Raw genomic sequence first — 14333 nt, 5'->3', positions numbered from 1 at the left:
GGAATAGTTTTGTAGTGGTGAGTATAAAAAAAGTTAATAGCCTTAGACAACCATTTGGAAATAGTCACAGGTTGCCCCTTCTTACTATCACAAAAATGAACAATTGAACCTAAGATCTGAAAGATTTAGTTCTATCAAGACAGTAATCAAGTTGCCTGTGGACATCCAAGGTATGCAATATCCTTTCTCACTCATTTTTAGGTTCAGGAGAGAAAACAAGAAGATAGATAGTTTGATTTAAAGTAAACTTGGACACGACTTTAGGCATAAAGGAAGAATTATTTCTCCAGGAAACCCTGCCCTGTGGAAAATGAGGTAGGGTTGCCTTACCATAACAGCCTGTAACTCGGATACATTTTTTGCAGAGATCAGAGTTATCAGTAAAACTGTTTTCAGTGTTAAGAACGTCAAGTCAGCCAGGTTAGCTGGTTCAAATGATGCAACTGTTAGCTTCTCTAATTAAGATTCTGAGGAGGGGCTACTGGTTTTCACACAAACCCCCCTTTCAAAAACATTTTAACATAAGAATGCATTGAAAGAGGAGGATCTGTGGGCAAACATACTGAAATGGCTGAAAAATGAACCTAGATGGAGGCTTAAGAAAGGCCATAGGACAGTAAATCATGCAAATATTATTAAGCCAGAGAACAACTAGCCCTAGATGGGTGCTAGTTATGTTACTCATCAGCAAAATGAAACTAGAAACTCCAAGACAAAGTCCACAGCAGCAGATACAGGACAGCAACCAAATCTTTTAACCCTAGGAGCACTTTATTTGCAGAAAAATAATAAAATTATGAAATAAGTTAATAAAATAATTGAGTAGCAGCAATAAAGCAGCAATAAATCAAGCACTTTTGTCTCTGTTCATTCAGAGACTTTTTCAAGATAAAGCACACAATCAACAGTCCCTTTTTAAAACAGTAAAAGACAACCCCGTAATTACTCTCCACCAATAAATTACATTCATCAATTAGAATCTCATAAATTATTCAACAGCTGGATAAATTCTTTTTTTGTAAAGTATCGAAACTGTATAAAAGATAAATAACACTTTCATTGTAAACCATAAAATGCATAATATGTTGCAATAAAAACATTCACGATCCAAACATTTAAAATAAACTGTATGTATATGTATATACACATACACACTTCTTTTTTTATCTATTTATCTACCTAGTGCCTTCAATTTGAGAAAACATGCTAAAGACAGGGCATCATTTATACCTGGCCAACTTGTTGCATTCATCAAATTCAATGCAATAGCTGCTAAACAATGTCAATTTAACTACAAATGAGCCAGGAAATGGCAGAAATATCGGTCAATAGCAAAATTTCACTAATTCAACCCCCCCCCCCTTGAACACAGAAGAATGAATGATGAACCAAACTGTGCTATACGACAAGCGGATATTGGCGAATGGCTTGAATAGTATCCGTCCTTGTCACCGAAGAGCACCGTGAGTATTACTGACTATAACACTAACTTGCAAAAACTAGACTATGTCCTACTTAAGATAAAAAAACTACAACTAGATAATTCTTACTTTAGGGAACATTTGAGATTAAAATGAGTGCCAAAGGGTTTACGTATGTGGCAGTTCCCTTCTGGCTTAATAGTGAACTCTGAATTTCATAAAGAATTAATCTCCATGTTCGACAGGCATGGGCATGAATATATGGAGACTGTAATCAAACATAATGATATTTTATTGAATAACTTAATAAAAGATGCAACAGAACTGGATAAAATGATTGTGCAGGACAGGGCACATGCAGAGAATTTATTTGACTATAATTTTGTGTTCAAGTCAATCGAACACCAAATTAATAACATAAAAAATAGGAAACTTAAGAAACTTGAACGGGACAGAATACAGTATAATCAGAGCACTTCTTACCTTGAACCACCCAAATCACAAAACTGGGGGTCCAGAAATGAGTTTAATGTGGTTAATGATGAAAACACCTTTTTAGATGAGGAGCAGTACCCCTCTTTGAGGAGGTCTGAGAGGCTCCAACAGAAGCAGAATATGGAGAACACAGCTCAATGACCACCAGAGGTCAAGGGGGACAGACAATGAATCGAAGGGGGACTTGGAGGGGTGGTTATCAGGGCAGGAGATGAACCTTGAAAACACACGCCCTCCATGTCTTATAATGAAGAACAATGCTGGGGATTTTAATGTGTTTAACTATTCCTCAGTCCGTATCAATGAACTTGCCTGTGATCTGCTATCCAGGGGCATGACTTTTGTACCAGAGACTGAATGTGATCTTGCTAATACTATAATAGATTTAAAACACTCTGCAAGAAAGCTGAACCTGAATGTTTTATTTAACTACGTAGATTATATCAGTAATCCTTTGCATATTTCTAGCACGTACAACACCCCCACTGCATTCCACATTGCAAATGCTTGAGAAGTTATGTGAATTTAATTTAAGGAATCTGAAAAGAAATGGAAGGGGCAATAACTTAAATGTTTATGAATTAGAATGTTTACAGGAATTGAACTCTGGTCTCAGAATTATCAAACCAGATAAAGGGGGAGCGGCTGTGATTATGGATATTATGGATTACAATCAGAGAATGAGAAATGTATTGATGGGTGGAACCTATGAGAACAGTTCACTTAACCAACTGAATGGAGCACATAATCAAATTCGTAATGAGCTCAATGATCTGTTTATTGAAGGATCTATTTCCATAGATGAACTAAACTTCTTAACAGTATTCTACCCAAAGACACCATGTATTTTGGACTACCAAAAATACATAAGTCTTTACAGGACTCCCCTATGCACTGTTGATGGGCTCTATAACTTACCCATTAGCAAAATTTTTAGACATCAAACTAAAACCTTTGTTAGCTAATGAAAATTCCTTATGTAAAGACTCATGGGATTTTTTGGAGAGGATTAACCGGTTGAAATTCAATGAAGCAGAGATTTTTATAATCTTGGACGTGAAAGACCTATATATGGTGATATCACACAATCTAGGTGTGGAATGGTTTTGTGAGTACTTATATGAGAGAGGAATTCCTCAACCAAAAATAAATGTTTATGAACAACTTTTAAACCTGGTACTAAGGAATAATTTTATATTTTTCAATAAAGAATACTTTCTTCAGACAAAGGGGGTTGCTATGGGCTCATCTTGTGGGGGCCTGTATGCAAACATAGTCATGCTCCAATGGGAGAAAAAGTTATTAATAGAATCAGTCTTTTATAAATATTGTAGACTTTATATTCGTTTTTTGGTCACTTTTGTGTATTGGGTTGGCCCGTAAAGGATGATTAATGAATTCCTAGTGTATATCAACAATTCTACAAAATTTTTAAGTTTCATCCACACTATAGGAGTAAGTGAAACTGCATACTTGGATGTTAAATTGGTAAAGAATAGCTCTTTAGGTGTGTTCCAATCTGAAATTTTCCGTAAGGAAATGTATTCTAATAGCTTCCTGCATTTTAACAATGCTCACTCCTACAAACAGAAAAAGGTCGTTCTAAAGGGGCAATTTGCAAGAGCTGCCCGCATGATTACTTGTTTTGAAAGATTCCTTGGAGAATGTGAATTATTGAAAGAAATGTTTGTTAAAAGGGGTTATCCTACTATTTTAGTGAATGAGTTATTTACTGAAGTAGTAAATAAAAGAGAAAGAGGACATTTTAAAGCCATCCTTAACCAGGATATAAATGAACCACATTTACTTATAGGGATGGATGACCTTAATGGATATACAGAGAGAGATGAGCTTGAGGAATTAACTAAGACCATAGGGGTTACGGATGCTAGAGTGATAGATGCTACGGCTTATCACTGGTCCAGTAAGGACAGTGTGGAGGTGGAAACTGAGACCGTAGGAGTAGCATACTCTAGGACAGCATTGGTTGCAGCCTATAATAGGTCCAGTAAAATGATTGCAGACATTGTACATAAGAATTGGGCTATTGTTAGATCATGTAACAATGTTCGAGAATGGGTGGGTGAAAAATCAAACATAGTACACAGGAGGGGGCAAACCCTCAAAAATATTCTTGAAGCAAAAATTAAGAAACCTATAGTAGGCTATATGAAAAAACGTGAGTCATGCACAATGTGTACAAATGTTTTAGAGGGACCCTGCTGTGTAATAAATGGGACTATGATAAAGATAGAAAAGAAAGGTTCGTGCCAGACTGAGAGAGTGGTATATTGTGCTTTGTGCATGAAATGCCCAGCATACTACATTGGAAAAACTGAAAGGAAGCTTAAAAGTAAAATTTACGAACACCTTACAGATATAAGGTTGAAAAAAGAGACGAATGCCCTTGCAAAAAACTGTAATGTTTTCCCTGACAATATGTTTACGTTTATGATTCTGGACAGACTTGAAATTGACCCAAGGGGGTGGCCCATGGGCACTCCAATTAGAAAAACATGAGGCTATATGGCAAATTAGAATGAATGCAACAAGTTGGCCAGGTATAAATGATGCCTTGTCTTTAGCGTGTTTTCTCAAACTGAAGGCACTAGATAGATAAATAGATAAAAAGAGAAGTGTGCAAGTGTATATACATACAGTTTATTTTAAATGTCTGGATGGTGAATGTTTTTATTGCAACATATGGTTTACAATTACAGTGTTATTTATATTTTATACAGTTTCTATACTTAAAAAAAAAAAAAAAAAGAATTTATCCAGCTGTTGAATAATTTATTAGATTCTAACTGATGAATGTAATTTATTGGTGGAGAGTAATTAGAGGGTTGTCTTTTACTATTTTAAAAAGGGACTGTTGACTGTGTGGTTTATCTTGAAAAAGTCTCTGAATGAACAGAGACAAAAGTGCTTGATTTATTGCTGATTTATTGCTGCTATTAAACTATTTTATTAACTTATTTCATCATTTTATTATTTGTCCGCAAATAAAGAGCTCTTAGAATTAAAAGATTTGGTTGCTGTCCTGTATTTGTTGCCGTGGACTTGTTCTAGTTATGTTACTGACACCAACTAGAATTTTTTTCCATTTGGTAATACATGATTTTCTAGCATTAGGCTTTCTTGCCCCCATTAGTACCTGTTGTATGTGCTTAGTAAACAGGTGCCTAAAGGGAATAAAGGCCCTATCATCCAGGCAGTCAACAAAAGTTCAGTGGGGTCGGGATGTTTCAAACACCCCGATCTTGTGTTAGATCCAGTCTGTAAGGAAGCTTGTGGTAATTGCCCCTGGCCATTTCCAAAAGAAGGGAGAACCACTGTTGCCTGGACCAGAAGGAAATCACCAAAGTGATCTTGGGGGATTCCTTCTGAGTCTTCAGAAGTACTGTGGAAATCAGTAGAAGGGGTGGAAAATTATACAGGAACATTGCTGTTCAAGGAAAAGGAAAAGCTACCTATTTTTCAGGCCTTCTTGCATGGAGTCCTGGGACAGAATCTTGCAAGCTGACTGTTCAGAGCAAAGGCAAATAGGTCTGCTTGTAGTACTCCCCACAGATGGACCTAATCTTGAAAGATTCATTGATCTATTTTCCATTCTGAGGGTCTGCCCTTGTCCTGCTCAGCTTGTCTGCCACACAGTTTTGCTCTGACAGAATGCAGGATGCCTGTAGAGTGAGAGTGTGCTATGAAGCTATATCCTGACCTAAGTCAACATGGCTAGTCTGCAAAGAGTGACTTGGCTCCCCCTTGCTTGTTGATGTACCGCACGACTGTGGCATTAACTGTAACAATTTAAAGATGTCACAGGGTCCAAAGATGATTCAGAGAGTTGAGTGGCTTGATTAGAGGAAGTATCTTTTTATATTTATTTGTCGTTGGTGTCTCACACACCTTGCACTTTCACCCCTCCTGAAACTGCTCCCCAAGCATAGTCTGAGGTGTCTGTAGTGAGTGAAAGCTTTGAAATAAGGAGGGAAAAGGGGAAACCTGGATTTGAGGATATTTGCTGTATCCACCAAGTGACTTCTCTTCTGACAAACCCCAGCAGTGGGATTTGAAAAGACAAAGTATGCTGGTGCTGGGACGAAAGATACCTGAGATACCACTGTATCGTTCTCATGTGGAGTCTTGCCAGAAGTACTGTAAGAATCACAGATATTATGAGACCCAGAATTCTGAGGTAATCCCTCACAGTGACCGAAGTCTAAGAGGAAAACTAGAAACAGATCTAGATATAGAGCTATTTCTCCTTGTGGAAAGAAAGCTCTTTGAAGTGTCTAACTGAAAACCCAGGAACATAATCCTGTGTCAAAGTCAAAAGTCAAAGTAAACTTTATTGTCATTCAGACTTCACACTACAATGCAAACTGAAGATTTTGTTTTCTCCGGACTTAATGTGCAAAACATCACAAGAAGCATTACAACAGATACTACTACATCACAGCAAACCATTACAGACATAACACCCAAAACATTTTACCAATCTAAAACCATACATTATCGCACAGAATTCCAACAGTTATCAGTACTGCACAAGAAGGGTAGTTTTGCACCGGTTGGTTTATTGCACCAAAATATGAGTTAAGTCTAACATTTGAGTTATTGCACAAAAATATGAATTCTCATCTACACAGATATCTGCTACACCTGATGGCCATCATTATGCATGTTGTTAGTAGAGCTGAGTAGTCTAATGGCCTGTGGAAAGAAGCTCTTACTGAATCTGGTGGTTTTGCACTGCATACTGCTACACAGCTTGCCAGCTGACAGGAAGGAAAACAGTCCATGGGCAGGTTGAGTGAAGTCCCTGACTATTTTATTGGCTCTACTGAGACATCGAGACAAGTTGTTGTATCTTTTGACTTTTCCCGGTTAGGGGTCGCCACAGCGGAACTCCAGTCCGCTAATGATTGGCAGTAGATTTTTACATACCGACTTGCCAGGCCTGATGCACAACCTTCAACGAAGGTACGCCCATTCACGCATGTCTCCACACAGAAGACGCTTTAGCTGAGAATCTAACAGGACAGCGTCTTACTGTGAGGCGACAATGCTACCACAGCAGCGAGACATCGAGACAAGTACATGTCCTAAATAGATGGAAGAGTGGTCCTAATAATTTTCTTGGCCGCTTTTACCACTCTTTGGAGAGACTTTCTGATCCGAAGCAAAGCAATTTCTGTACCACACCGAAAGATTGTTTGCAAGATGCTTTCTATAAGAAAAATGTTACTTACTTTTCTTAAATAATGTCGTTATATAACAACACCGTGGTGCTCTTCCGCATTTTCCCCGGTATCTTGGGACTTTCCTGATATACTGCGCATGCATATGGGACTTACATTTCCATAATTATGCAGTACATCAGTGCTGTGTAAAGGAAGCAACGGAGAAAGGAAGATCTCCATTGCTTTTTTTTTTTTTTTTTTTTTATTAATTAAAACAATGGAGATTTTGAATGAATGGGAGAGAAGGGAGAGAGAAAAATCTTAGGATAATCAGATACGTTTTTCTAGTTTTGTATAACGGTATAACATACCTGATCATCCTTGTATTTGTTTCTGCCCAATCTCTCTTGTTCATTTTAAGTCTCCGCTTTTTGTAAGTTAATTTTTTAAAATAAAAAAATGAAAGAAAAGTAAAATTTTAATAGCACATACTAATGGAAGAGAGTCCGGGCGACTGGACTTTTTTCCACTGGTATATGCTTGACTTACGATGGGCATGCTGGTTGGGCTGACCAATCAGCGTGCTCATTTTGGAATGTTAATGGCCAGTCATTGTATAATTATACAACATTTACATGTGTATATGGGTACTTAGCGTGAGTAGAAGCACTCAAGTCAGTAGGTGTTTCTAACTTAGCTTTCATTTTTCCCTGCATCTCATATGCATCCTGTCAAAATGGATTTCTTATTTTAGACATTGCTAGAAAACATGTTAGTGTTCTGAGAGACATTTATTTAATTTACATTTGTTTACCAGGGTGGTGCACTGATCAATGCTGACCAATTTCAGGCTCAGCCCTGCTGAAAAACAAAACATACAGAAATGTAAGCAATTACAGAGTAGTTCAGACTAATAACATAGAAAAAACTGTGTATAAACATTGTAGTGAACAAGCACAGTGCAACAGACTATCAAACAAACTGCAATATACAATATATACATTAGTTTCTAAAGTGGGTCAGTCTTCAGTGAATCTTGAGAAAGGAGAAGAGATTTGGAAAAGAGACAGGATAGGTGATATATCCTGTGTTAAAGCAGGGGCATTTGGCCTGGATAAAGAAGCTGCATTCTGAATTTGGAACAAATACTGATTTCCTTAATGTTGATGGGGAGAGACTGCCAAACAGGAGGTGCCTGAGAGGAGAAAGCATGTGCAGTGCTGTGGTGTCTGGTTCTAGGGGTCATGAGAGTTGGAGTGACAGAGCATGTGCAGTGCTGTGGGGTTTGGTTCTAGGGTAATGAGAGCTGGAGTGACAGAGCATGTGCAGTGCTGTGGGGTTTGGTTCTAGGGGGTAATGAGAGTTGGTGTGACAGAGCATGTGCAGTGCTGTGGGGTTTGGTACTAGGAGTACTGAGAGTTGGTGTGACAGAGCATGTGCAGTGCTGTGGGGTTTGGTTCTAGGGGTAATGAGAGTTGGTGTTACAGAGCATGTGCAGTGCTGTGAGGTTTGGTTCTAGGGGTAATGAGAGTTGGTGTGACAGAGCATGTGCAGTGCTGTGGAGTTTGGTTCTAGGGGTACTGAAAGTTGGTGTGACAGAGCATGTGCAGTGCTGTGCAGTTTGGTTCTAGGGGTACTGAGAGTTGGTGTGACAGAGCATGTGCAGTGCTGTGGAGTTTGGTTCAAGGGGTAATGAGAGATGGTGTGACAGAGCATGTGCAATGCTGTGGGGTTTGGTTCCAGGGGTAATGAGAGTTGGTGTGACAGAGCATGTGCAGTGCTGTGGGGTTTGGTTGTAGGGGTAATGAGAGTTGGTGTGACAGAGCATGTGCAGTGCTGTGGAGTTTGGTTCTAGGGTAATGAGAGTTGGTGTGACAGAGCATGTGCAGTGTTGTGGGGTTTGGTTCTAGGGGTAATGAGAGTTGGTGTGACTGAGCATGTGCAGTGCTGTGGGGTTTGGTTCTAGGGGTAATGAGAGTTGGTGGTTCTAGGGGTAATGAGAGATGGTGTGACAGAGCATGTGCAGTGCTGTGGGGTTTGGTTCTAGGGGTCATGAGAGTTGGTGTGACAGAGCATGTGCAGTGCTGTGGGGTTTGGTTCTAGGGGTAATGAGAGTTGGTGTGACAGAGCATGTGCAGTGCTGTGGGGTTTGGCTCTAAGAGTAACGAGAGTTGGAGTGACAGAGCATGTGCAGTGCTATGGAGTTTGGTTCTAGGGGTTTGGTTCTAGGGGTAATGAGAGTTGGTTTGACAGAGCATGTGCAGTGCTATGGAGTTTGGTTCTAGGGGTATTGAGAGTTGGTGTGACAGAGCATGTGCAGTGCTGTGGGGTTTGGATCTAAGGGTCATGAGAGTTGGTGTGGTTTGTGAGTAGTGTCTCAAGGTATACTGTGAGGTTTTCAAAGTTTAGCTACAAGGGGAATAAATATGTGGAGTTGAAGTAGTTTGTAAAGTTGGGATACTAAACGTTTACTTACTGCCATTTGTTTACCAGGATAGTCCAGCTGGGACAGAAATAGTCCATTTTCAGTGGAAACCCGAGGAGAAAAACTCCATAACAAAACAGAAACAAGCAAAGATAAGTCATAAGTAATACAATAAAACATAAATTACAAAGTAAATCAAAAACTAGGTAATAGTAAAAGTAAGTTTTATGGATAGCCATTTGTTTTTCTAGGGTAATACAGTGATGCTCACAAAGTGAATTTGCAATGAATTGTCAGATGCTGTTAGAGATAGTCTGGAGAGTGGCAATGTTTTTCTTGGAGGCAGAATCCAAAACATTCCCATATTCAAGTTGAGAAAGAGAACTCCTTTGCCAATGGCTACTCTGGCTGGTTGGGAAAGTAAAGAGGAAATCTTTTTGGCCCAGAAGAGGGGGCAGAATATTTCTGCTCTCAGTTTGCCTATTTGGAAGTGGAAGTTTAGTGATTGATAGCCCTAGGTATATGAAGGTGGAGGTTGTCTCTAAGGAATGGTTGTGTAGGGCAATGAGAGTTACAGTTAGGTACTTGGTAAATTTTCTGTGCGGTTCCAACAAGCATAGTTTTTTGTCTTGGTGGGGTTGAGAAGTAGATTATGGTTTACGAGTCATTGGTAGAGCTCATGTAACTCTGACTAGAGTTGTCAATGAATGTTGGTGTGAGAGTGACCTGATCGGTAAATGACACAGTCATCAGCACAGAGGATAAGTGGAAGATGGCGGAGGTCACAGGGAAGTTTGTTAATGAATAGAGAGAAGAGCAGGGGGGTGCAAGTATGGATCCTTATGGTACAACTTTGGGAACAGGTTCAGATTCCGATTGGGAGGGTCCTATTTTAACTCTGAAGTGTCTGTCACTGAGGAAGTTTTTAAACCAGGGAGCAGCGTTTTGACTGATAATTTCAGCTAATTTATTTTGGATATGATAATGATTAATGAGGTCAAATGCCTTTGTCAGGGCTATAAACAGGGCACCTGTAAACAGGTCAGTGTCAGAGTTTAGAGGATGTTATCAGTTAGGGACCAAAGTGCTGGCATAGTACTTCATCCAGGCCAGCCATGCCAGAATCCATGTTGTTCGGAGGAAGGTAGGTGATACTGCTGGATATAGCAACAGAGCTGGGTGCAAACTATCTTTTCAAGTAGTTTGCCCAGAATGGGAAGATGGATATTGGACTGAAGAGTGAGATATCTTTTGGGATGGTTTGCTTTGGAAGGGGTTTAATTAAAGCAGTTTTCCAAATCTGTGGCGTGATGTTTTGTGTGAGACACAGATTATATATGTAGGTGACAGGAAGACATAGATACTCTCTGCACTGATATACGAATCAGGGGTTTATGGTGTCAGATTCACAATTTATTTTATTTTTATTTGTTTATTTTACATTTGTTAACCGGGGGTGTCTGACTGAGCCAAAAAGGCCCTTTTTCAACAGAGGCCCGGGGAGAAAAGCTCCACATAGAAAAATTAGAGATACATTTAGACATGATCAGTATACACACAAATTACAAAAGACATGTTTTTACAGTGGCATGCAGCACATCAACAGTTACAGTGGAGAGAACAAACAAAATATTAATTTAAAAATAAAGGTACTTAATAGATCTGTGGTGTAGAGCTGAAATCTTGAACATACGTAGAATACATACATAGTACACAGGTACAGTACATACATTGTAGATTAGCCAGTGTTTGTGAGTAAGATTGAAAACTATTATCAAGTGCTCTAGATTTAGTATGTATATGTTATCCACTTTCACTAGCCTGGGGAGCAATCATGTCACTGCCAACTTTGCTTGAGATGTTGCCTGATGAGGTCTTTAAAGGAGGCTTTGGATGATGTGTTTTGAATGCTAGTGGGGACAGAGTTCCATTTTTTAGCCACTGAACTACTATATAGTGCATCTCCAAAGCTATTATAGCTGTTGGTGACTTCTAGTAGTAGTTTGCTTGATGATCTAAGAGGCCTTTAGGCTGAGTGATGTTGTACTAGGTTTTTGAGGGCAGGACACTTATTGGGGAGGTAATAGACAGAATGACAGAGGCAGAGCTGATTGTAGGTTAGGAGGTTGGGCAGTTCAAGCCAGTGAGCGGTCTCAAAGCAGTACAGTGATGAGTTCTATATGAGCAATTTGCAGCAAAGTGGGCAATTCTGTTATAGCAGGCTTCCATTTTGCTTAGTTCAGTTTTGTTGAGATTAGTCAGAATGGGAGATGCATAGAGTAGGGTGGATAGAAGTTGGGAGCGAGCCATGGCTGATCTTGTGTTGTTGGTAAGAAATGGTTTGATACGAGGGTAGAGTGATCGCAGTTTGGCATGTACTTTTTTAATAATTAAGTTGAGATGACTATCAAATTTTAGGTGGGAGTCTATGGTTATCCCCCAATAGTTTAGCCTGTGCCACTGGAGCGATTGGAATAGCATTTGTGGAGTAGATAGTGAATTGAATGTTATCAGTGTTTTTGTTAGAACTGGTTATAACCATAAGCTGAGTTTTCTTTGGATTGAGGATAAGTTGGGCTTTGGTTAGGTAGTTTTCAACATCAGAGAATGCTAGTTGAGTTGTTTGCAGGAGGGTGGGAATGTTTTGTGCAGCACAGATTAAGGTAGTGTCATCTGCACACTGAATGATAGATGCATGCTGTGTGGAGGTATGGAGGTAATTTGTGAAGACTGTGAATAGTAGTGGTCCTAAGACAGAACCCTGTGGGACTCCTATAGTTGTGGGCAGCTGAGGAGAGAGAGAATTTTCCCATTTCACAGCTTGGTACCTGTCAGTTAAGTAGCTTTGGAACCAGGTAAGAGTGGAATTTGATAGGTGATATTGGTTAAGTTTGTTTAGCAGGATTTGGTGCAAGACTGTCAAATGCTTTGGACATATCCAAAACAAGAGTTAACACCTGCAGGCCTTCATTTTTGAGACAGTTTACTGTGTCTGTGAAGCAGAGAGGAGGGCTGTAGTGGTACTATGGGCAGGTCTGAAACCATGGTCAGTAGGTGACAGGATGTTGCTGTCTAGGAGATAGTTTAGCATCTGGGTATGGATGCATTTTTCTAGGATTTTGGCCAGGGGGGAGAGTAAAGCAATGGGTCTGTAGTTATTAAGTTCAGTGGAGGTCCCACCTTTATGTATGGGTGTTAATATAGGATATTTTCCAGAGTTTGGGCGCATAGTTTTCAACAATTCATCTGTTTATGAGAGTGGAGATTGGGAAAGCAATAGCATCTGCTGTGAATTTCAAGAAATAGCTGGGGAGTAGGTCAGCTGCTGTTGATGAGGTTTTTAGTTTGGAGAGCATGCTTTTGATTGAAGTGGTGGAAACTGTTTTGAGGGTAAAGCTTGTATTAGTGTTATTTGCATTGGGGGGGATAGTGAGGAAGGAACTGTCCTGTGATACTAAGGATAGAATTGAGTTCACAAAGTGGGAGTTGAATTGTGTTTCGATGGGAACTTTAGTGTCAGGGATGGTTGGTTTGGGGGCAGCCTTTTGGGTGGGTTTTAGTAGCTGGTTTACATTTTTCCAAAATTTTGGGGGATTGTGTTGGTATTTAGTTTGTAATGTCGTGTAGTAGGATTTTTTTGTCCAGCCTAATGCATTTTTTTGCACGGTTGCACAGTTCTTGATACTTAGTTAGGCTTTGTGTTTCTTTGTTTTTTTGATAGTAAAGCCAGGCAGCATCTCTGGACTTGAGGATTTGTTTGGTGACTTTACTTAGCCAGGGGTTTGTAGAGGTTCTAACCTTGATTTTGCACAATGGAGCGACAGTGTCTAGGTGTTGTAGAAATGTTTTCTTGAAATATGCTACAGCCTGGTCAAGTGGGAGGGTTTTTAGGGGGGGAACTCAGGAGATAATTTTTTGTGTTTCTAGTGGATATACAGTTTGTGGTTTTGCATATGCTTGTTCTGTTTGGGAGACTGCCTGTGTGGGGGTACAATGTGGGGTTGCCAGTTAGGACCCAGTCAAAAATGGATTCCCTTTTAGATTTTTTATCACATCTAGTTGGAATTTGGACTAGCTGCTCGTAGCCATGGAGATTTATTAGATTGCTTGGTGGTTCTGATATGCAGGTGAACCAATCTAGGTTGAAATCCCTCAGAATAAGAGTTTCTTGTGAGTATGTGGAAGAACACCAGGATAAGAAGTCTTCAAGGCTAGCAGGTGTATTACCAGGTGGAATATAGATCACAATTGTGGTGATGACCTTTTTAGGGTGAAGTTGAAGTTGTGAGATAAGTATGTCCCAATTATTGGGGGAGGGGTAAGAGTTTGGTAATTGATGTACAGTTAAGTTGGACTTATGCAGTAAGGCAGTTCCATCCCCTTTACGAAGGGGTCTGTCTTGTCTAATGATATTGTAGCTGGTAGGGAGAACTTCTGAGTTAGCTATGTTTTTATTTAGCCAGGTTTCTGTTAAAGCAACTATGTCTGGGGAGTAGTGTGCTATTGTGGCCTGGAGTTCAGGTATTTTATTTTTGATACTTCTAATATTAATAATATTAATATTTAGCATTAAAAGATGGTTGGTTTTGCTGCTGTTGTTGATTTGCCCAGGGATGAAGATAGTGGGGTGTTATGTTCTGACATTTGTGTTGGAGGAGTTTGTGTTGGACAGGATGGATTTGGGTTGGTTGGGGTGGATATCCCCACTTATAGTGAGCCTGGTGTTAAAATGGTGATACAGATGTTGGAGTTTGGTGAGGAGTGTGAGAAAGTATTGTGTTTTTTTTTTTGGAGTAGGAATGAGAG

The 14333-nt window shown here is 39.6% G+C and overlaps 1 protein-coding gene across 2 annotated transcripts in view; it reads right to left on the bottom strand.

Annotated features, from left to right (window-relative positions):
* TMEM234 (transmembrane protein 234) overlaps window positions 1-14333 on the bottom strand; it is a 156287-nt gene that overhangs the window by 18080 nt on the left and 123874 nt on the right. The gene's annotated exons all lie outside the window — the stretch shown is intronic.

This window comes from Protopterus annectens, chromosome 1.part1 (assembly GCF_019279795.1).
Source record: "Protopterus annectens isolate FY-2018-M chromosome 1.part1, PAN1.0, whole genome shotgun sequence".
NCBI lineage: Eukaryota > Metazoa > Chordata > Ceratodontiformes > Protopteridae > Protopterus > Protopterus annectens.
Note: the sequence above shows the minus strand (reverse complement) of the source record. Positions and strands in the feature narration are given on the sequence as shown.